The sequence below is a fragment of the Lissotriton vulgaris genome, chromosome 2_1, assembly GCF_964263255.1.
Source record: "Lissotriton vulgaris chromosome 2_1, aLisVul1.2, whole genome shotgun sequence".
NCBI lineage: Eukaryota > Metazoa > Chordata > Amphibia > Caudata > Salamandridae > Lissotriton > Lissotriton vulgaris.
Window position 1 is genome coordinate 646,393,096 of NC_141687.1, and position 22,177 is coordinate 646,415,272.

Below are 22,177 nucleotides of genomic sequence, written 5' to 3' on the forward strand. Positions count from 1 at the left end.
ATATAGTTATGAAACCTCTATCAATATTTATCAAAATGTATTTCCTATGATGAAGACAATTGGGAAAGATTTTTTTTTTACAGAATATTGACATTTTGTTATTCACTTCATCACTTACCATAGTACTACTGTAAGGGTACAGCTTGCATGTAAACAACTGTGATGTAACCGGCAAGGAAATACGAGGTCTGTCTTTCTCGCACAGATCATTTATAACCATGCGGGAAAGCACACACACAAAGCAAAGGATATGAGAAATATCATTCAAAACACGCAGCCAGCCACAATATGTTATCTAACAGGAATTAGAAAGACGCGTTGTTTACTTCTACTATTTGCAATATAAATCAGTTCTAATGACATGATGGCACCCTACCTTTACCTAAAAACGTTCAGATTAATTCATTCGTAAGTCTTTTCAAAACATCAAACTGTGCCTCTTTTGCTACAGCTCCATTAATTTCTAAATAGTTTCCAGAAAATAAATGGCCAATGGCTAATCGAGCACAGGAAACAAACAGTGATCACCCGGGTAAACAGACAAGTCCTGCTCATTCTCCGTTCATTGCATCTTTGAACTAATAACTCTTCCGGTAAATGTTATTCACGAGGTACATGCTCAGATAATTTAGCTATGTGTACTAAAAGGTTAGAGAATGGAACACTATATTTCAAATTCATCTTAATGGCCACCGCAGGAACCACATGCGCAAGCCATTATGTGCTCAATTATAGTGCAATTTGCCAATAGATAGAGGTAAAGTGACCGATGTACCTTGGTTTTGTTTTGCCCAAAAAATAAATGTAATTTACTTGAGTACGCTGATCCTGCGCGTAGCAATAAACGGGGCTGGTATTCAAGGTAAAAACATAGCAGGTTAACAGAGACAGTTATTGTCAGTTGCGCCGTTGAAGATGTTCAGATTTAAGAATTTAGGGTATAATTTGGCACGGTTTGATTAATTTTGTCAAATGGGTTTCGGTTCACACATAAACGGATCTAACTGCTACATATCTGCATACGAAACTATTCTTCGATATGTTTATAGCCCACGCTGTGCCTATATTTTGGATACACAAGTCTGCACAAAAATCATCTCCATTTTTCTCTATCTCATCAATTGCACGTTGTATTAGAGCCTCAAAACACATCAGAGGACCAAGTTATTTGCCTTCGGTATTACTCCTTGTTGTGGTGAATACTAACACCAGATTCTTCAACTTTTGCATGATAAATATTTTCTCACAAAGTCGTTTGAATATTGTCAAGGTAACCGTGACCTTAAGGACAAAGAGTGTAATGGTTGTCGATTGCCTCCAGTGATCGTACTAGAAGATTGCATTGTGAAATTGAATGGTCGAAACCCAAGGATTCAATTTACATATGACATACAAAGCGAAAGAATTCACTTTCTAGATATAAAAATAATCAAGACACCAACGGGTTTGGCAACATCAGTCTACAGGAAACCCACAGATGTGAACAATGCTTTGCATTTTACAAGCACACATCCTACATTACTTAAACAACACCTTCCGGTTTCGCAATTCACAAGAATCAAAAGGATCACATCGGATACCATCACTTGCACTCATCAAATTCAAGATCAGATGATGAGATATAAGGCAAGAGGACATCCACCTGAGATACTCACAAAGGCTGAACAGAAAATTGCTTTAAGACAAAGGGAGGAACTGTTGAAACCAAGTATAAAACAAGATCAACAAAGAGAAGTCTTCGTATTGAAGTATTCTACTCAAGCAGCCCAGATTAAGGCACTAATAAGGAAAAGATGGGAGATAATCGATCATGAACCCGATTTTGTTAACCTCCTTCGAGGTCCACCACTATTTGCCCACAATCGATCCAGGAATTTACGGGAACTTTTTAAATCAAAAAACGCAGTCTCAACAACGATTCATAAAGGCATGAGAAAATGCCATAATTGTGGCCAGTGCAATAATGTAATTTTGGGCAACGTGTTCACGCATCCACATACAGGCAAGCAGCTAAAACTTCACTAAACTGTATGGATAGACGATTAGTCTGTTATAGAACATATGAGTTTATTGGATACAGGTTGCACCTCTAGACTTATCTGCACTAAACTTTACTTCACATTTTATTGCGTTTCTTTTCACGGTTTTAATTCACGGAGAGTGCAAATTCTAAATTCATTCATGTATATTGATATTGTGACATGGGAAATTACAGTGTCTCGTATCAAAATGCCATTTATTGTGTTGTAGGTTTCCTGTGGCCAATACATTTGGATATTTCCAGTTTCAACGAACTTTCAATACTTATCCCTGATAAAGGATTCAGTTTTGGAACCCGAAATGCATTGGGATTTTCTTGCATAAATTTGGAGCTCTCTCTTGAAAAATTTGCTGATTGCATTGTATGTTTTTGATTGTGACATTGCACATTTAATGATTTGTGAATATTCAAAAGACGCATTATAATGAAATGTATAATAGTTTTTGTTTGCACAACGTAAAATCATGATATATACCGCTTGTGATAAGCAGCAAACACAAAGGTATGATAAAATTGAAATGCCTTTGAGCAACTGATTCTTTTTTGATTATTTTGATTAACATATTGAGACAACATTTGTTGTCTAAACGCAGTGCTCCACTCAGGTTGTGGTTCTCCTCAGCCCTCTTGAGATTGTTTAACACATAGGGAGACAGTTGGGTCATACCTCTCTTTTAAGTGGTAGCACGCAGATGGGGTTCCAAATTGGTTTACTTTTTCTAATTGTCAAGTCAAGTCAAGTCAAGTCAAAAGATTTGTACAGCGCGCTACATACCCAGAGGGTCTCAAGGCGCTTGAAGAAGGGTAGGGAGTTACTTGTCGAATATCCACGTTTTGAGTTGCTTTCTGAATGCTAGGTGGTTCTGAGTAAGGCGAAGGTGAGTGGGAAGTGAGTTCCAAGTTTTAGCTGCTAGGTAGGAGAAGGATCTACCTCCCATGGTGGTTTTGTTGATGCGAGGAACAGTGGCAAGGGCTTGGTTGGAGGATCGTAGCTGGCGGGAGGGGGTGTAGAAGGATAGTCGTGTGTTGAGGCATTCGGGTCCGATTTCGTAGAGTGCTTTGTGTGCGTGGGTTAGGAGCCGGAAAGTGATCCTCTTATTGACGGGGAGCCAGTGTAGGTTTTTCAGGTGATCAGAGATGTGTTCTTTACGCGGAATGTCTAATATGAGCCTGGCTGAGGCGTTCTGGATGCGTTGTAGTTTTTTCTGGAGTTTTGCGGTGATGCCGGCGTAGAGGTTAGAGGAAGTTAGAAGAGATAAGGAGTGCAGGAACACTTCTCACTTGCCTACTTCTGGTGTTTGCACACTCTCAATGGCTTAATTGGCCAAAATAGCCTGCGCTTCCTGATGCAGCAGGGAGAGGTGGTCCTCCATCAGCCGGCCTGTGGATGGAGGCATGGGAGGAGGGGTTTCTGTGAATGAAAGGGCATAACCCCACGTAACAATTTGAGGCACTGATTTGTCCGAAGTGATGGATGTCCATTGGGGCAGGCGGTGCTTCATTCTGCCACTGGCCTTTGCCCGTGCTGTTGCAAGGGCATATAAAGGGACCCAACAACTGAATAGGAGCGTAAACTGTGACAGAAAGATTATTTTATTCTTTTTTTAAACTATTAACCAAGCATTACAATGTCCAAAACATATACAATATAGTTTGACAAAATATAACTTTTCAGAAGTCTTGTGTATGAGTTCAGAATCCAACTTTATTGATTCAACATATCAAAAAACATTTTTCAATCAGCCCAGCCAACGCATTTTGTCCCTCAAGACTTCATGAGTGTTGTACATTCCATCAATGTCAAGTTCCAAAGTTATGTGTAATTTTCTCCCAAGTCCAATATCTTCATGAACTACAAGTCTTTTAATCGGGTGATGTAGTATCTCCTATTCAATCTTCTCGTTTTTGTCTCAGCACCCAAATACTGCGGAAAATATGAGTGACTTACCCAACAACAACTTCAAATGCGATGATGAGCACCGAAAATGGCTCAGCAAAAGTACCCAGGTCCTTCCGCGAGACCAGGACCTCGAGCATCATTGAGTCGACTGGCGTCAGGTGACCAAGACCTTCAGGGAGCACTTCCAAACTGCGACAGTTGGGGTAGGCCTTGGAGTCGTGGCCTGGCACAAGAGGCAAATCAGGTGGGGAGGTGTCACAGACATCTGCCAGTGACAGGAATCACAGGGTGTAAACTCCATGTTTTTTTTATGGGATAGCCCTATACACACTGGGAGCAAAAGTTCAAAAGAGTTTGACAAACTATTGAAAAAAAAGTCCAAACAATTGATTAAGATAGCGTTCTCTGGTTCTGCACGAATGGTGGAGAAAGAAAATAACTGATGTCAGCTCGCTGGGGTGGCATCTACATAGGCACCACGCATGTCACATCCGGCGTGGACAATGCCGACATGGAGTCAATCGACACTACCTAAAGGCGTGCAGAGGTGCTGCTTGAAAATTTCCAGATCCAGTCTGATGCCTTGGCAATATTCTAGATTAAGGATCCTGCATGTAGGAGTCTCTATCAGAATCAGAGTTTGGCAGACAAGGTTATCTATCACAAACATGACTGAGTACCCTGTCTGGCAAAACCCTTGGCCTGCCCACTTCATTTAGCTTTAGGCGGGCCATCAGTTTTATCAGCAGAGCCCCAGTTGGCTCTGTTGACGGAATACCGGAATACTTCCTTCGATGGCTCAACAGAGTAGGGCCCATCAGAAATAGACATTACACTGCCCACCCAATTTAGGGTGGACTGTGTGAAGTCCTTTCTTTCTGTCTATCACTACCATGTAAAACCTAGCAGTGAGGTACAGAAAGAAAATGAATAATGACGCAGGGAAAAGACTCCCAGGGTGCTGGGGCCATTTGTTATCTGTAGTCGGACAACAAACTCTGACTTTTGTAAAGGTTAGTGAATGAATATAAAGACAGATGGTGACCAACCACCAAAGATTTGTACCAAATGTGTGTACCTTCAAAGGAACTGCTATGATGGTGGTTTCTATCAAAGTCCAGAAATAACCACTGGGTCAGTGGTGATCTCAAAATCTGGCACTCTATCTTGATAATATGCAAGGATCGCTTATTTTTATGAAGTAGGTAATTATACACTACTGTAGTAACCTAACACCTTGCTGGGAGCAGGGGGCCTTCCAGGGAAGACTTCAGTCTAAAGCAGAAGGCCTGCCCCTCTCTTGAACACCTCCGACAGCAAGCGGCTGCTGAGGAAGCAGGGAATATCAGTGGGTCCCTTAGGACATATTGGGAAGATGGGTTCCTGTTTTCTGACAGTAGAGACCCCAGGCCATGTGCAACCAGGAGGTTGGTCATACCTCAGAAGTTCACAGGTTTCCTATTGACCCTAGCACATGACATTCCCCTTGCAGGACAGCTCGGCAAAGCAAGACTTGGGACAGGCTTGTCCTTCACTTTCACTGGCCCCACATGCCTGAAGAACCCAAGGAGGTTTGTCGCTTCTGTGTCACCTGCCAAGTCAGTGATAAGTCAGGTGACACTACAAAGGCCCTCCTAATCTCACTACCAGTGGTTGGGGTTCCCTTTGAGAGGGTAGGGATAGACAATATAGGTCCCTAAACCCTTCAACAGCATCTGGACATAGTTATATACTAGTGGTGGTGGACCATGCCACTAGGTATGCAGAGACTATTCCCCTTAGGGCCCTTCTGGGAATATTTTCTAGAGTTGGGTTCCCTAAGGAGGTCTTGTGAGACAGAGGTACTAACTTCATGTCTAGCTAAATCACTGCTATGTGGAAATACTGTAGTGTTAACTATAAGTTTACCACACCCTACAATGCACAGGGCAATAGGCTTGTTGAAAGGTTCAACAAGACCCTTAATTGTATGATCATGGTACTCCCAGAAAAGCTGAGGCGAAAATGGGATGTCTTTTTACCTTGCCTTCTCTTTGCTTACAGAGAGGTTCCTCAGAACAGGGTGGGCCCGTTTGAAATTCTGTTTGCACATCCAGTTAGGGGTACATTATGTTTTGCGAAAAAGGGTCGGGAGCAACCTCTCATGCCTGCTAAACAGGACATACTAGACTATGTACTTGGCCTGCTTTCTCGCATGACTGAGTACATGAAGAAAGCCATCAAAAACCTGGATGCCAGCCAGGAGCTTCAGCAAGCCTGGCATGACCAAAAGGCTGTAATGACTCTTTACTAGCCAGGACAAAAAGTGTGGGTTTTGGAGCCTGGGGCCCCAGCAGCTCTCCAGGACAAGTGTAGTGGCCCCCATACTATACTGGAAATGAAAGTGAGGTCACCTACTTAGTTGACCTATGGACTCCAAGAAGTCCCAACAGGTTACTTCATGTGACTCGACTAAATCCTTTTGTTGACAGGGCTGACATGAACTTGCTAAAGGCCACTGATGAGGGACAGGAGGAAGAGAATGACCCTCTCCCTGATCTCCTCACTCAGGATGCTGTTGATGAATCAGTTGAAAGAGTAGCCTAGGCAGGCAGCCTCACTTATCAACAGCCAGCTGATTGCAGACAGGTTCTCAATCGGTTTCCTGGTCTCTTTTCTCTGACACCAAGTCAAACCACCTGGTGTGCCCATGAAATGGACACAGGTGACAGCCTGCCTGTGAAAAGCAATATTTACAGACAACCTGACCATTTCAGAGATTGCATCAGGACAGAGGTCCAAAAGATGCTGGAGGTGGGGGGTCATTGAGCCTTCAGATGGCCCTTGGGCTAGTCCTGTAGTACTTGTACCAAAACCTCAGAACCAGGATGGTAAGAGAGATGAGGATTTGTGTTGTCTATAGAGCCCTTGATGCAGTCATTAGACTGATGCCCATCCAATTCCAAGGGCAGATGAGCTGACTGATACCTTGGCCTCTGCCAAGTATCTCAATACATTTGACCTGACTACTGGTTACTTGAACATCAGACTCTCTGAGGATGCCAAACCAAAAACAGCATTTTCAACGCCCAGTGGGCATTATCACGTTTGGCTTGAAAAATGCACCTGCCACATTTCAGAGGCTAGGGAATAACGTCTTAATAGGTCTGGCAGCTTATACTGCATAATATCTAGATGATATAGCTGCCTTTAGCTGCACCTGGGAGGATCACCAGGTCCACCTCGGAAATGTAATTGAGGCCCTGCAGAAGGCAGGCCTTACTATCAAGTCCAAAAAAGTGCCAGATAGGACACAGTAAGGTTGTGTACTTGTAGGTGGAGACCAAGTTCAACCAGTGGAAAGCAAATTCACCATCATGGACTGGATTGCACCCACTACCCGGACTCAGGTCAGAGCATTCTTGGGCCTAACTGGCTACTACAGAACATTCACAAAGGGTTATGGATCCAATCCTTACCGATCACACCTCCAAAAGAATACCTAAAAATGTTCAGTGGACAGTTAGCTGTCAGAATGATTTCGATGACCTGAAGCAAGCCATGTGCTCTGCTCCAATTCAATTCCGCAAAGTCCTGCCTACTCCAAACCATTCATTTTCCCGACAGATGCGTCTGAGATAAGGATAGGTGCAGTACTGTCACAACTTAATGCAGAGGGCCAGGATCAATCAGTAGCTTTTAGCAGCAGAAGGTTGAACCCAAGAGAGTAGCGCTCGTCAGCTATTGAGAGGGAGGCGTTTGCCGTGGTCTGGGCCCTGCAGAAGTTGAGGCCATACCTGTTTGGCACAAACTTCATTGTTCAGACGGGCCATAAGCCTCCCTTATGGAATAAACAGATGAAGGGTGAAAACCCCAAGCTTTTGAGGTGGGCCATTTCCTCACAGGGGATGGACTTTTCAGTGGAAAACAGACCTGGGAGTAACCATGCCAACACACATGGTATATACAGATATTTCCATTTAGAAAATGAAGACTCAGAAGGGCAATGTTAGTCTCATGACCTTAGGTTTGGGAGAGGGTGTAAGAAAGTATGATCTGCTTTTATAGTTACCCCTACTTTTTGCCTGGTGTCAGTGTGTTTTTGACTGTAGTCTTCTGGGATCCTGCTAATCGGGACCCCAGCAACTGTGCTCTCTCCCCTATATTGGCTCTGGTAAGTTCTTTAGTACATCCACAATTGGCTACTGGTATACCTTTGTAAGTCCCTAGTATATGGTACTGAGGTACCGTGGGCATAGGTTCACCAGGGGTCTCCCATGGGCTGCAGCATGTGTTGTTCTACCCACGGGAGGAAACTCTGACTACATGCCTGTCATTGCAGCCTGTGTGAGAAGCTGTAAGAGACATTAGTTAGTGATAGAATCCTTACCTTAGAATAGATTCCTTACCATAGAATATCCCCAGGCATCAGACTGGATCCGGTAAGTTTTGCTAGCAGTACCTCTGCGCGTCAGTAGGTGGCGTTGTGCGGACCGCGTCTGTCGCTGGTGTCGTAAGCGCTGAGATGACGTCACGGAGACTACTGAGGCACCACCCATGCGTGCTGACATCAGTTCTGTACACGACTTTCCGCACCAGGAACACAGAGCCATGAAAGAAACTGACCTCTGGTGCCAAGAAACTAAGGCCCTAAAAAGGGATGCCCTTAACCCTGGAAATCAGGTCGCAGTAAGGAATCTATCACTAACTAATGTCTCTTACAGATATATCGTTACACAAGTAGTAACTTGTGCATCTGAAAGAGACACGTTAGTGATAGATTCTTACCTTAGAATAGATACCCCAGCAATACCAATCCCGGTGGTGGGTCTGCAAACAAGATTACACCAGAAAGTCACGGAGAACAGAATGGCCAAAGAAGCCATCTCTCTGGACTTGACTGTCAAGGCAGTAATGCTTAGTAAACGTGTGCAGCGAGGCCCACGTAGCTGCCTGACAAATGTCCTGCAAGGGAACGTGTGTCCCAAGGCAGTGGTTGCTGCTGTTGCCCTGGTAGAATGGGCACGCAGCCCCACAGGAGGCACCTTCTTAGCCAGGGAGTAACAGGCCTTGATAGAGAGAACGACCCACCAAGAGATGGTCCGTTTGTGCACGGCCCAATCTTTTTTTGGGCCCACATAGCCAAAAAAGAGCTGGTCATCCATCCGGAACTGTTGTGCTGTTGTGTGCGCTTCAGATGGAACCAGAGCGCACGTTTTGGGTCCAGACGGTGGAGCCTCTCTTCCTCTTTTGAAGGATGCAGAGGCGGAAAGAAGGTGGGCAAATTAATGGTCTGCCCGATGTGAAAGGGCGTGACAACCTTTGGCAAGAAATAAGGGCAGGTCCTTAAAACCACCTTGTCCGGATGAACAGAAAGGAAAGGAGGTTTGGAAGAAAGAGCCTGGAGCTCACTCAGTCTTCTGGTAGAGGCGATAGCTACCAGGAAAGCTGCCTTGAGAGTAAGAAGATGCAAAGGACAGTTATGAATGGCTCGAAGGGAGCACACAACAGATATGTTAAGACAAGGTTTAAGTCCCATTGAGGCATGATGAACAGCACGGGAGGAAATATGTGCGTAATGCCTTTCAGAAAATAGTTAACAACAGGGGACTTAAAAAGAGAAGGCTGGTCTGGAAGCCGTAGAAAGGCGGAGATAGCCGAAAGATAACCTTTGATAATGCCCAGAGCAGAGCCCTGCTGGGCCAAAGATAGAAGGAACAGAAGGACTTCGGAAAGAGGGGCAGAAAGGGGATCCACAGACTTAGCTGTGCACCATGCCACAAACCTGTTCCACCTGCAAACGTATACTGTTTTAGTGGAGGGCAGCCGGCCGCCAGAATGACATCACAGACTGCCGAAGGAAGATCGAAATCCATCAACTGTTGCCGCTCAATCTCCATGCATGGGGGTGGAGGCTGGACAGGTTCGGGTGGAGGACCGTCCCCTGCTGCTGCGACAGAAGGTCCTCTTGAAGAGTGAGTCGGATCGGGGGATCGATCACCATGTTGAGTAGCTCGGAATACCAGAATCTTCGTGCCCAATCCTGAGCCACCAGAATGACTTGGGCCTAAGTCGCGCCAAATCTTCTTCAGCACTCTGGGCAGAAGTGGTATAGGTGGAAAGCCGTACAATAGACCGCAACTTCACTCGCGACGAAAGGCGTCAGTGAGCGAGTGCGGCCTTGGGAATTCCAACACGCAGAACTGATGACATTGCATGTTCTCTTGGGTGGCGAATAGATCTAACCAAGGCTCCCCCCACTGCTAAAAGAGACCTTGCTCCACGTCTGAGTGCAGATGCCATTCGTGATCCATCAAGCACCGGCGGCTGAGTTTGTCCGCCCTGGCGTTCAGAGAATCTGCCAGGTGTTGAACAGCCAAGGAAATGCCCTGTTGTTTCAGCCATGTCCAGAGGCGCAGAGCCTCCTGACAAAGGGTCCACGTCCCCATCCCGCCCAGTTTGTTGCAGTGCCACATGGCGGTGGTGTTGTCCGTGAACACCTGCACTACACTTCCCCGGACAGAAGGAAGGAATGCATTCAGTGCAAGTCGGATCGCCCGCAGCTCCAGAATGTTGATATGGAGCCGGGACTCCGCCGGAGACCAGAGGCCTCTGATCTCCACCTCTCCCATGTGGCCCCCCCATCCCAGGAAGGACGCATCCGTCACTACTACGTGCTCCAGTTGGGGTAGGGAGAGGGATCTGCCGCTGACACAATCGCGGTTCGTGAGCCACCACTGCAATTGTCTCACAGTGCCCTCCGAGATCTGAACAGATTGCCCTGATGCGGGGCCCACTGAAACTTCAGGTCCCACTGCAGAGTCCGCATCCGCCACCTGGTGTGACGCGCCAGAAGGATGCAGGAGGCCATCAGCCCCAGAAGCAGCAGTGTCAACGTGACCGAGACTCGGGATAAAGGCTGAAGATCGGAATCAGAGCCTGAATATCCCGAACCCGCTGTTTGGGAGGATAAAACCGAAACTGCGCCGAATCCAGAACCACTCCGATGAAGAGAAGCTTCTGAGCGGAGCACAGGTGCGACTTCGGCACATTGATGGAGAACCCCAGCAGGTGCAGGAGGTCGTCGTAGTCTGGAGGTAGCTGACGACTGTCTGGGGCGAGCCTGCCTTCAACAACCAATCGTCGAGATAGGGGAAGACTGGAACCCCTGATCTGCGCAGACGAGCTGCGACGACTGCCATCACTTTCGTGAACACCCGAGGGGCGCTGATAAGGCCAAAGGGGAGCACGGTAAACTGAAAGTGCTCGTGGCCTACTGTAAACCGCAGGTAACGCCGGTGGGCCGGCAGGACGGGGATATGGAAATAAGCATCCTGCAAGTCCAACGCTACCATCCAGTCACCAGGGTCTAGGGCAGCTAAGACCTGAGCTAAAGTCAGCATCTTGAACTTCTCTTTCCGGAGGAAGCCGTTGACGCTCCGGAAGTCCAAGATAGGGCGTAGGCCTCCTTTACCCTTTTTGGGTACCAGAAAGAAGTGGGATTAGCAACCACGTCCTACTTCATACCCAGGAACGCTCTTGATGGACCCCTTGGCCAAGAGGGCCATCACTTTCTCCTGCAGAAGTTTCAAGTGATCCCCCCGACATGCAGTGGCACTGCGGTGGCATGGCTGGAGGGGTCAACCTGAAGGGGAGGGAGAATCCCCTCCGGACGATTTGCAGCACCCCACCTGTTCGACGTGATGGTACGCAAGTGGAAAAGGTGATGGCGGACCCTGCCCCCCACTGGCGTCGTATGGGCCTGAAAGCTTGGACTAGGAAAGCTTTGAGGCAGATGCTGCGGGAACAGGTGTGGACTGACCTGGCCGTTTTCCACCGGCACCGCCACGGCGGTTACCAAGTCCGCGACCGTGTTGAGGTTGGTACTGCGGCCTGTGGCTGGCTGGACGTGTGGGGTCGCTCCTCCCATGGCCACGAAAGGGGCGAAAAGCAGAAGTTTTCTGACGCTGGCCCGACAGGCCCCAGGACTTGGAGTCATTGAAACGTTCTAGTGCACTGTCTGCTTTGTTGCCGAAAAGGCGATGGCCATCAAAGGGCATGTCCATGAGCGTGGCCTGGACATCCCCTGAAAAGTTAGCTGACCTCAGCCAGGAGTGACGGCGAACCGCCACCGTTGTTGCAATCGCCCTACAAATGAATCCGTGGTATCAAGCCCACACCGTATGGAATAGCGTGCTGCATCCCGCCCTTCTGCTAGGGCTTGGGTAAGCTTTGCCTGGACCTCCACCGGGCACTGCGGCAGCACCTCCACAACTATATCCAACAGAGAGTGGGTGTAACGGCCCAAAAGGCAGGCGGTATTGACAGACCGCAGCCCCTAACTCAATGAGGAGAACAGTTTCTTCCCAAACTGATCGTACCTTTTGGATTCCTGATCCGGAGGAGCGGTCGGAAATGCGGTCTGGGATGTAGAGGCCTGGATCACTAGACTGTCGGGGGTGGGGTGGGTGGACAGAAAGCAGTGGTTGCCCGGAGCTGGGCGGTGGCGTCTCTCCATGTTCCGATCTACAGGTAGGCCTGTAGAGGGCTTGGAGCAAGTGCTCAACAGAACCTCAGTGAGGGCTTCATTGAACAGCAGTAGAAACTCAGAGGAGCTTCCCTGCGGTTTGAGCACCTCAGTGAGGAGATTAGTCCTCACGGCCGCGAGAGGGAGCTCAAGAGCCAAGGTCTTGACTGGCCTGGTCGACACCACAGCTGTAAGCAGCACCCTCCTCCGAAGCCATGGAGGGAGGAGAGATTAATCCAGTGTCAGGCGAAGTGTCTAGACCACTGGCCTCCCCCAGCTCACCTGCCCAGTCCTGGCTCAACTGGCACTGCTGTGCTAGAGGGTCCTCAGACCACTCCCAGTTCTCCCCCTCATTCGTGTCCTGAAATTCAGGCAAAAATGACGGAGCCGGGTCATAGATGAATTACTCACCCATCGACGTCGGAGACGGCGCCGAGCGGTGCCGCACCAGCATCGGACCTTGAATGGGGCTGAACCCAGGGCCGGCGTCGTTCGAAGACGGCACCGGGAGTGACACCATGGGGGTCATCACCAGCAGAGGGGTCGCGAGGTCGACTGGTGACAGTCCGGATCCAGGCCTGGATCCTGTGGGGCCCTGCGGCGTCAGGCCCGAAGTCAACGATTGTGCCGGGGCAAAAAGCATCCGACAGCGCCGGGGCCGGAGCCTCCGGCCCACAAGGGCCCCCAGTCGGGATTGCGGGGCCTGAAGGCAACCCGGTAACCCTCAACGCAGGGTAGTGAGTCCTCATGGCAATGAGGAATATCATGGAACTCCTCCGGCGTACCTCGCAGGCCAGGGACTGAAGGGTATGGGCCTGGAGGTAGCGCCCGTGGCAACGTCGTAGCCGCGCGGGCGGTGTCGACTGAGCCCTAAGCCAGGTCGCGCGAGCGGCGAGCGGGGTCCGAAGAGCGATGTCGTCTCTTGTGCCTCGACTTACCGGAGGACTTGGAGCCCGACGAGTGATGGGGATGACTCAACAAGCGATGACTGCGGCTCCGCGACCGGTCCCTCGACCGGAACCTCGAGCGGCGCGGAGCCGACTGCCGGTTTTCGAGCAGCTTGCGGGACAACTCCCGCCTAGCCTTCGAGGTCAAGGCCTGGCAGTCGGGGCATGACTTGTCGTCGTGGTCGGCCCTGAGGCAGTAAAGGCACAGACGGTGGGGGTCGGTCACTGACATCATGCGGTGACAGGCCTCACAGGGTTTGAAGCCAGGCATCCCTATCGGCACCAGGAGTCGATGTCGACTCGAAACATATCAAAAGAGATCAAAAAATGACCCCCTGTGACCTGGGAAACAGGTGGTTTTTCGCAAAGAGCTGAAAACCCATTTGTTTCCAAGGGGACAGGTTTAGAGAGGATACGGGTGTGGGAGGCTATGAAGGCGTAGGAGACTGGGGGGCGATACTTTAGCAAGGGGAAACTTTAGCACAGGGTCACCCTGGTCAGTGTAACCAGGCGCTTTACAAGCTCAGTTTACTTACTTACTTACTACCAGAGTACTGCTATTCCCGGATCTGCGCTTGCTGGCGCAGAAAAAAGAACTGACGTCAGAGCGTGAGGGCGGCGTCTAAGTACTCCGACGATGTCGTCCCTGCGATCACGCCGATGATGGACGTGGAGCCACAGATGACGCCTACCGACACGCAAGGGTTCTGCTACGCAAAAATTTCTGGATCCAGTCTGACGCCTGGGGATATTCTAAGGTAAGGAATCTAACACTAACCTGTTTCTTTCAGATATGTACTTACTTTACTTCTCCTTTTTCAAGGATGGTTCCATATTCTGTTCCAACAAATGATGGCCATCATATGGCATATCCAACAACTGCAAACGAAAATGGACACTACTGGCACAAGAAAATATCTTTCAGTCCGAAGAGTCTAACCTTTTAGACTCTCTAACTAGAGGGACAGAAGACACGATTCCTGCCTTTACCTTTGATGCCACATCCTCAATCATCAAACTCTCAGAAGAGTGGAGTGAGATGCCTATTAAGGACGATCTGGAGATGCAGCGTCAGACTTTACATTGCCACTGGTGACACCATTGTATTAGACTGTGGTTTATCCCACAAACAAGCCCCCGGATCCATAAGTGTCTCCATGAATGTTAACAAACCTGATGTCTACTTACCAGCCAAGATCTATATTAATAAAGATAACTGTTATTCTATACTGTGAATTTGAATAGCAAGAACCTCCACAGCTTTCTTAATGACTCCAAAAAATTGAACCTGCTCAGCCAAAAAAAGGAACAGAAACAGGAAAACTGTGCTAAAGAGACGTGTCTAGACCATTAGTATTCCGGTACTCCATTATCAATGTTTCTCTCCCAAGAGCAACATGATATCTGAATCAGATCAGAATCCGAGCTAAATGCATGGGCTCCATGACAGAAATGTTCGGGAAGTCTGGAAAACAATGCTCTGTTAGGTATGACTCTGTATTTTTCTTAGCAGACAATAAAATTCAGTCCAGACTTAGACATTGAAGCGAGGCAAAGAAGCAGTCACTGAAACTGATCCTTTTGAAACCACACTGGAGCAAACTTCGCCACTAGCAAGTCTTAAGTTTTAACTCAACATAAATGCTGAGTTTGGGCCCGAAGGAGCTAAGAAATTAGCATGAAGTTGAGACTGATGACACAGCCAAAGCTACTGGTGTCACAACGGTCTCAGGCTCTGCTACAGGTGCCATAATAGACTGAATTAGTGCATCAGAGTGACGCTTACCCAAAACCTCCAGCAGAATCTGCGTGAAAGCCAGAAACCGCCGTGCAGTGGAACAAATAGTAGGATAAGCCGTTTTTTTGCAAGGGCTCTGGGATTAGAAAAGTTTCATAGGAAGAGAATACTAGTTTCTTACTCCCCACCTCTTCTTACCATGAGATGATCTATGGCGTTGCTTCAACTTCTAATATTTCCTGAATGGAGAACAACTCCTAGACCAAGAGCTAGAATGAGCTCTCTCTCTGGAATAGGAACAATATTAGTCCTTTATAATTCACCACCAGTTTGGCTTCCGTCACACAAATTGCTTTCAGGTACACAGCACAAGCTAGAAGGAGGGTTGGGGAATGACCCTCACCACAAAGACAGTGTTGTGCAGATTGGTAACTGGCGTGAGTCAACAGCACTTGCAGCAGGCCTAAAGCCCTAAGACTTTGCAGGAGATATTGTCCCAAAATAGGAAAAACAACTCGACAAACATTGAAAGAAGATCAAGAACACCTTGAAGGCTCCAGATCATGTGTCAAAAAAGGTGTGGGGTAAAATGAACTGGGCTGCCAACTGCAGGGTCTGATTTATATATTTGTGGGACATTGTTTCTATGTGGCTTTAGCTGTAATGTTTAAGGGGTGAACCAGCCTTGGTTTTGTGTATATATGGCAGTGGGAGCTTCTCTTATAGGCCACAGGGGCCATGCCCTCCAATTTCCAGCAAGTAAAAATGCTTTGCCTTGGTCTTAGAAGCAATGCTAAAAGTATCTGGCTGCGTGCTCCTCGTAATGAGCATTATCATAAATTTAGGGTCTAAATGGCTGCCCACTGCAAAGGTCCGGACAGTGACTTATCTTCTCACTGCTCGGGGATATAATAAGAGAGGGGCTGCAGCAAAGGACAAGACTGGTGCAGAAGGAATTTGGTGTCAAAGGATGATGCCCACTGAAGCCCTGTGTGATGCCATCATCCCCTCAAGTTATTTTTCTCCCTTTCAGCAGCAGTCCGCCTTCAGTGTTTACTTGAAGACACTGCCAGCCTGGGGAGTTCCAATGCCAGTGTACTGATGGAGCCGATGGATGTGGGTGAGTCAAAACAGCTTTAACATAATTTAAACAGCACAGAAAATTGTCCCTTATTCAGCGTTTCCCATATCCTGTATTTAGGTATAATTATTATTGCCTTTTTAGGTCTCGCCTACGCAGCGCGCATGCGCTGCATAGGAAAAAGACCTTTAGCCATCAATTCCCTTTTCGCCCTAAAAACGTGCACGTGTTGCATTGCTTTCAATGGCAACGCGTGCACGTTTGGCGGGAGCGATCTTTGGCACCATATGTTTGTAATTTACTAGCAAACACATGGTGCCCTTGGCTCGCTCCCGCAAGGGAAACACTCTGCCAGTCTTTTTTTTTTTACTTTGAAACTGAGCGCGGTACCCGCTTCAAGGACACCATGCTCAGTGTTGAAACAGCCTTGTCATGAGTTCACACGAGTAAACATCCCCGGGGCTGGGCTTCAGGAGCAGGCCAAAAACACATGTGACCTAATTTTTTCACGCCAAAGGTCGAAGTGAGCAGGAAATAATGGAGGCCGCGCTCCACTGCATTCATTTTACCGAAGAAAGAGTTATCTACTAACTTCTATGACAATTTCCTTCAAGCAAATTTCTTTTTAATGTACAGGTGTACTTTTTGCTATTTTACACATTAAGTGTGTGCTCTCCTTCAGAACAGCCTTGATAACTGTCGTATGCATTTCTAGGCTGTAATATTTTTCCCACTCTCGCTGAGCTCCAGCAGTGTTTTAGGAACGGTAGTTATTTATTTTGCAGGCAGTATTATATCTAAAATTTGCATCCAAGCTTTGCCTTCATACCACATTCAGAAACCCTAATATAGTAGGGTTATTCTGTTTTTGTTTGTGTAGTAATACATGTCCTCAAATTTTGCTACAATGTAACCCCTACACAATATTTCGCCCTGTTTAGAACACTTCAGATTAGTGTAGAAGTGCCACTTTGGAAACATTCCAGCAAAACAGCTTTGAAAACATCCAGGTGAATGTTATTCTTTTAATAGCTCTTCCTAGCGCTCCGGTCTCCTACAGCAAAATGAAGTTTGTAATTTTTATCATACCGTTTATCAGCTCCACCACAAATTCTACTACTCTGTGTAGTTGCCAAAAACTCAAACAATCATGTGGATCTGTACTTCAGTTTATTGATGTATGGCGAGCTCACAATACAAGGTACAATGGGCCCAGTAGCAGGTCTTCAACAGAAGCCCCTTTCAATAACAAACATCAAACACCCCAATACAGAAAACTACAGCATCCTATGAACTGATGATGTGAAAACGCTTCATCAGTTCAGAGCAAGAGAGACAAAGTAGAGTTGTCACATATGTCCTTTTCATGGAAGGAAATGATAATTATTCAAACAACAACCCAAATAAGAAAACACTAAAAATGTCAATAAAGGTATATCTAAAAATGATGCAGCAACAACATATACAGTAATATCAGCACAGAAATTTCTGCAAAATATACATAATATTACAACTTATTATACTACTGTTATACATATTTTGTATAGAATGCTGAATGCTCAGTAGGGTCTAGGGAATTTGAGTAAGGTGCTTGGAGGAGCTCAATTTAAGGCCTACAGAAGCTTATTGAGAGCGTGTTCAGGGGCCACTGACACACTGCACTACTGATGTACTGAGAAATATCTAAGCTTCAATCTGGTTAGACCAAGCTCCATCTCACTCTTATTGGCTTTTGTGTTCTGAGACTAAAACAACTGTGTAAGTAAGTGACCACGCCTCATAAAAAGTGGGTTCCTGAACCATGGACTGATAAACATGAATTGTGTTTTGAGAACAGACTTCACAGGAAGCTTTGCACTACTGGCCCAGAGTTACTGTAACAAGAACACATATAGAGCTTTAACAGTTTCACCGTAAACATTATATCCAATACTACCATAAGTAATACATGCACCATAATCTTGACACACATTACAAACATGTACTTTGCTAACTTGCCCCAAAATGCAAGAGCAATGCAGATTTACTAAAGTGTGTTGATTAAACAACACAGGACTAGAGCAAAACCTATGCACAGTAGGCTTGGGCCTTCTCACACAGTTGCAAATGAGGAGCCCCTCAAGCTGCACCACATCTCAAAAACAAGAGGTGCAATTCTAGGGTGACCATTTTGGAATATCCGCTAGCAAGTATTTTGCACCGTTGATGTGTTTTGTTGAGTTATCATCTTACTATGGTTTCGGCCTCCTACAGACAGCCATCTTGTGGTAGTGGGGGTTAGAAAGGCTACAAATCAACACTCCGCACATACACTGGTGGACACCCAGTGATAGAACCCTACTGCGAGCTTTTTATTGCTCTCACTCAGTCCTGAATATCTGGATTCTTATTTAATCTGAACCTCATCTACTTGACATTCATCCACATTGTCAATAGCACCAAAGAAGCCCAGGCTAAGAGACGTGGCTCTCAGAAGAAATGCTGACACTTTTGGGGTGTTGGGTACTAAAAGGGACAATTGAGGACTGTGAGTTGGATCACTTCAGCTCAATTCCTTCTTTTAGAGCCTACAATGACACCTTTCTTTATCAGATACCTTGCTATTCCGGTAATCATGAATGCAGTGATTCTTATATGAATTAGGCCCCTGGTGATATTTAATGATACTAGTGTATTTGTTTAATTCCTAACATTAAGCATTGTGCTTTTATATAAAATTCTGTGAAATTCCATAAAAATCTGTCACATTATGCAACTTATTGGTGGTCATATAAGTAAAAACCCTATTGCAAAAGCGCCAGAACAACATGAACAGACAGAATATGAGCAGCATTTGCATGTTTTGCACTTTTTTTTCGAGAATAGTACGTATGTGCGTTCAAGATTGACACAAAGATGCATTATACACTAAAATACAGCACGAAAATGCTCTTTTTGCATTTTGCATAATTTCACTGGATTTTTGGGAAATTGCATCTCATTGATAAGCCTGGGCAGAATATTCAGTACGCCAAAGTAAGCAGAGTAATTTCAAAATACTTGACTCTGATTTACTGATAATTATGTGATTACCCCTGCTCGTGTAGTTCACCAAAACTAGAGCTGTCTGATGGCATCAGAGCATCTAGATGCCAGTGGCGGCTGGTAACATTTAAAAATTGAATGGCGTAAAAGTTGTGTAGGAGTTTAAAGTAGCATGCGAGCAAAGAGACTGAGCCCGAGTGACAAAAAGTGGGTTTGGGGGAACTATCCCAGAGAAAAGTATGAAAAAAAAGAGTACCAAATAGTGCATTTTAAAGCATTATTAACATAGAATTTTGTGACAAAGCAAGGTGGTGTTTAAAGAAATTGTGCATATGTAGTCTTAACATATTTAAACATATTGACTACTGGCTAATATCCTATTGCACTAAATAAGTTCAACGGCTACTACTGTGTGCAGATTGTTTACAACTTCAGGCCCCTTAAACTGCGTGCTTGCCCAGTGTCTTGCACTGCGCGTGCAGAACTGACTTAAGAAGAAAATGCTCTAATAAGGATTGAAGAAGTACCCACTGCTGCAGGCTGCCGGCAGTCATACAGAAATATGTGCAGACAAGGCTTCAGATGGGATGAAAAAAGTGGGGCGTGTAGGCTCAAAAATGGTTGTGGCTTAAACATGTAACCTAAAGATTCCCATAGTGTGCATAGTTGCTTTCTCGCTGCTCTTTGTGCTATTGAATCAAGATATATAACAAAACAACTGATGAACACCTAAAACCTGCCGGGACTATTGGATTTGTCAGTGGTTCTTAGCTGTTGATAGTATCCGAAGAATAATAATCATGTTATTGAAAATATTTGATAATTAAAATGTTAAAATCTGAAATTATGAGACTGTGAAGTAAATAGTACTGAGGCCTGTGGAAGGAGTACCTGTATTCAGAGTGTCTTAGTCTCTCACATCTGTTATGTTCACTCAATGTTAAACATGTAGTCCCTTTTCATTTCGTCCTTCTGCATATCTTACATCTCATCTCTTTCCACTTTAGCACCCACTTTTCATTCTCTCCTGAATACACATTCTCACATCTCCACTTCAAACACCCAACGCACCCACTTACACATAAACACTGCAGATTCTTTTACTTTAGCTCAATATTTTGACAACTTTCACAGACATTTGCCCTGAATCACAGTTGTAGCTGGAATACATGGCCATTGTTTTCTATGGTCTTCAGAGAGGGCAAGGACTGTATGACGTGTATTCTGAACATCCTAACCCACTGGCAGGCACTGTGAGGCCTTCAGCTTCAGCACCAGAGCTCTGATTTCTGGTCCTTTATGAACACCTGGAGGCTATTTAGTTAAAAGTATGCACTATAAAATTGTGATATTGCGACGAAAAACATATACCATTCTCAATCGTGGTTGGCACCTTCAAACAATAGAGGCAACCCAGTTGAAAGTAGGTATTATACGATGGTAATATTGTAAGAGGGCGAACTCACCTGTTTTGGGCTGCCCAGCCTGTAATAACTTAGAGGAGACAGAATATCATGTGATATTTTTCTGCCAAGGATATAAAAGCGCAAGGACCCGTTGGCTCCGCCAGCTATGCAGGAATTTGGGATCTAGACACTGTATAGAGGTTTACAGGTTATTGAAATATGACACTCACCCACCCATTGTGTTTTCTGTTTCACGGTTTTTATTTACAATGTGGTGTACTCACAGTGCCATTTTAAAGATGTGTGTGGGTTTTTCCTACACCCTAACAAGGGGTTATAGAGCTTATCCCCTTGCCTAGTTTGCACCATATCCGTTCATTTTTGTTGAACTATACTGATTTGCGTACAATAAGCGGAGCGCCTGAACGAATCCCTGATTCCCAACAAAAAACCCTTTTTTTTAAGTATTCGCCATTTTAAAGTTGACCCTTTAGCCCTGGTAATTCCTCTGTTTTATGCCTCTTATAATGGGTCCTGATTAGTGTTTTATCTGTGACATTTTAAAATGTTAAAGATACCATTTTAGGACCTTTTTAAATTCCAAATTATAATGTTTTATACACATTGTTTTACATTTTCCTTTGTATGACTGTTTAATGATGCTAGACAAGTGCCTTTTTGTATTGCAATAGAAATTCTGCTATGGGTCTATTGTAATGGCCCTGGTGCTGCTCAGGATTTGCACACACACTTTAGAGAGCACGGTTTTAGAACAATGTAAAAACATTTATGCTTCTGATACAATGTGCAACCACTTTACGGAAATTCATTTCTTATGCTCTTTTTAACAATGTAAAAGTGCACATTTGCCTAAATATTTATTTTACATCATTTTTACTTAGACTAGAGTTTTTTGGGTCCACCACATTGGCCATCTCTTGCTTATGTAAATGCATTTTAAAACAAGCATTGGCATAGCCAATAGGTCTCGCCTTTGGAACCTTATAAGTATTTAGTTATGCAGTGCAATATCCTTGGTGCAACAACATCAGCTGTTCCATGGCTAAACAGCACTTACAAGGTCCCAAAGGTGAGACCTATTGGCTATGCCAATGCTTGTTTAATAACGATGCTGCAGTGCTGTTTATCTACCAATGTGGTAGCGAAAGTTATCCGCCTTTTTTGTAATTGACAACATCTCCCCTGAATTCCATATTGTGTGTGGTTCCTCTCTCGTCTCCAAAAGACAACAGGATGTGTGCCAAGTGTCTATTTGTACCCTGAGAAGTGAATTCTACTACTCTACACATGACGTACCGGGTATCACTTCTCTGCAAGCATTTAGTAGCAGCTAGTGCGCCATGGGCCCAAGTACAAGAAAGGAAATCGGTCCCTGGCAACTCTGAACTGTCAAAAACATCAATAATTAGGATTTAGCGGGCCCTGAGGCCTCTTAGCCCCAGGCGTCACTGCACCTACTGCGCCAACGCAGGCTACCTCTCTACGCATTATAAAAATGGGTACTCTTGAAAAA

At 45.7% G+C, this 22,177-nt stretch overlaps 1 protein-coding gene across 1 annotated transcript in view; it reads right to left on the reverse strand.

Moving 5' to 3' along the window:
* The window catches only part of VPS13C (vacuolar protein sorting 13 homolog C), a 2,437,235-nt gene that overhangs the window by 304,770 nt on the left and 2,110,288 nt on the right, over window positions 1–22,177 (reverse strand). The gene's annotated exons all lie outside the window — the stretch shown is intronic.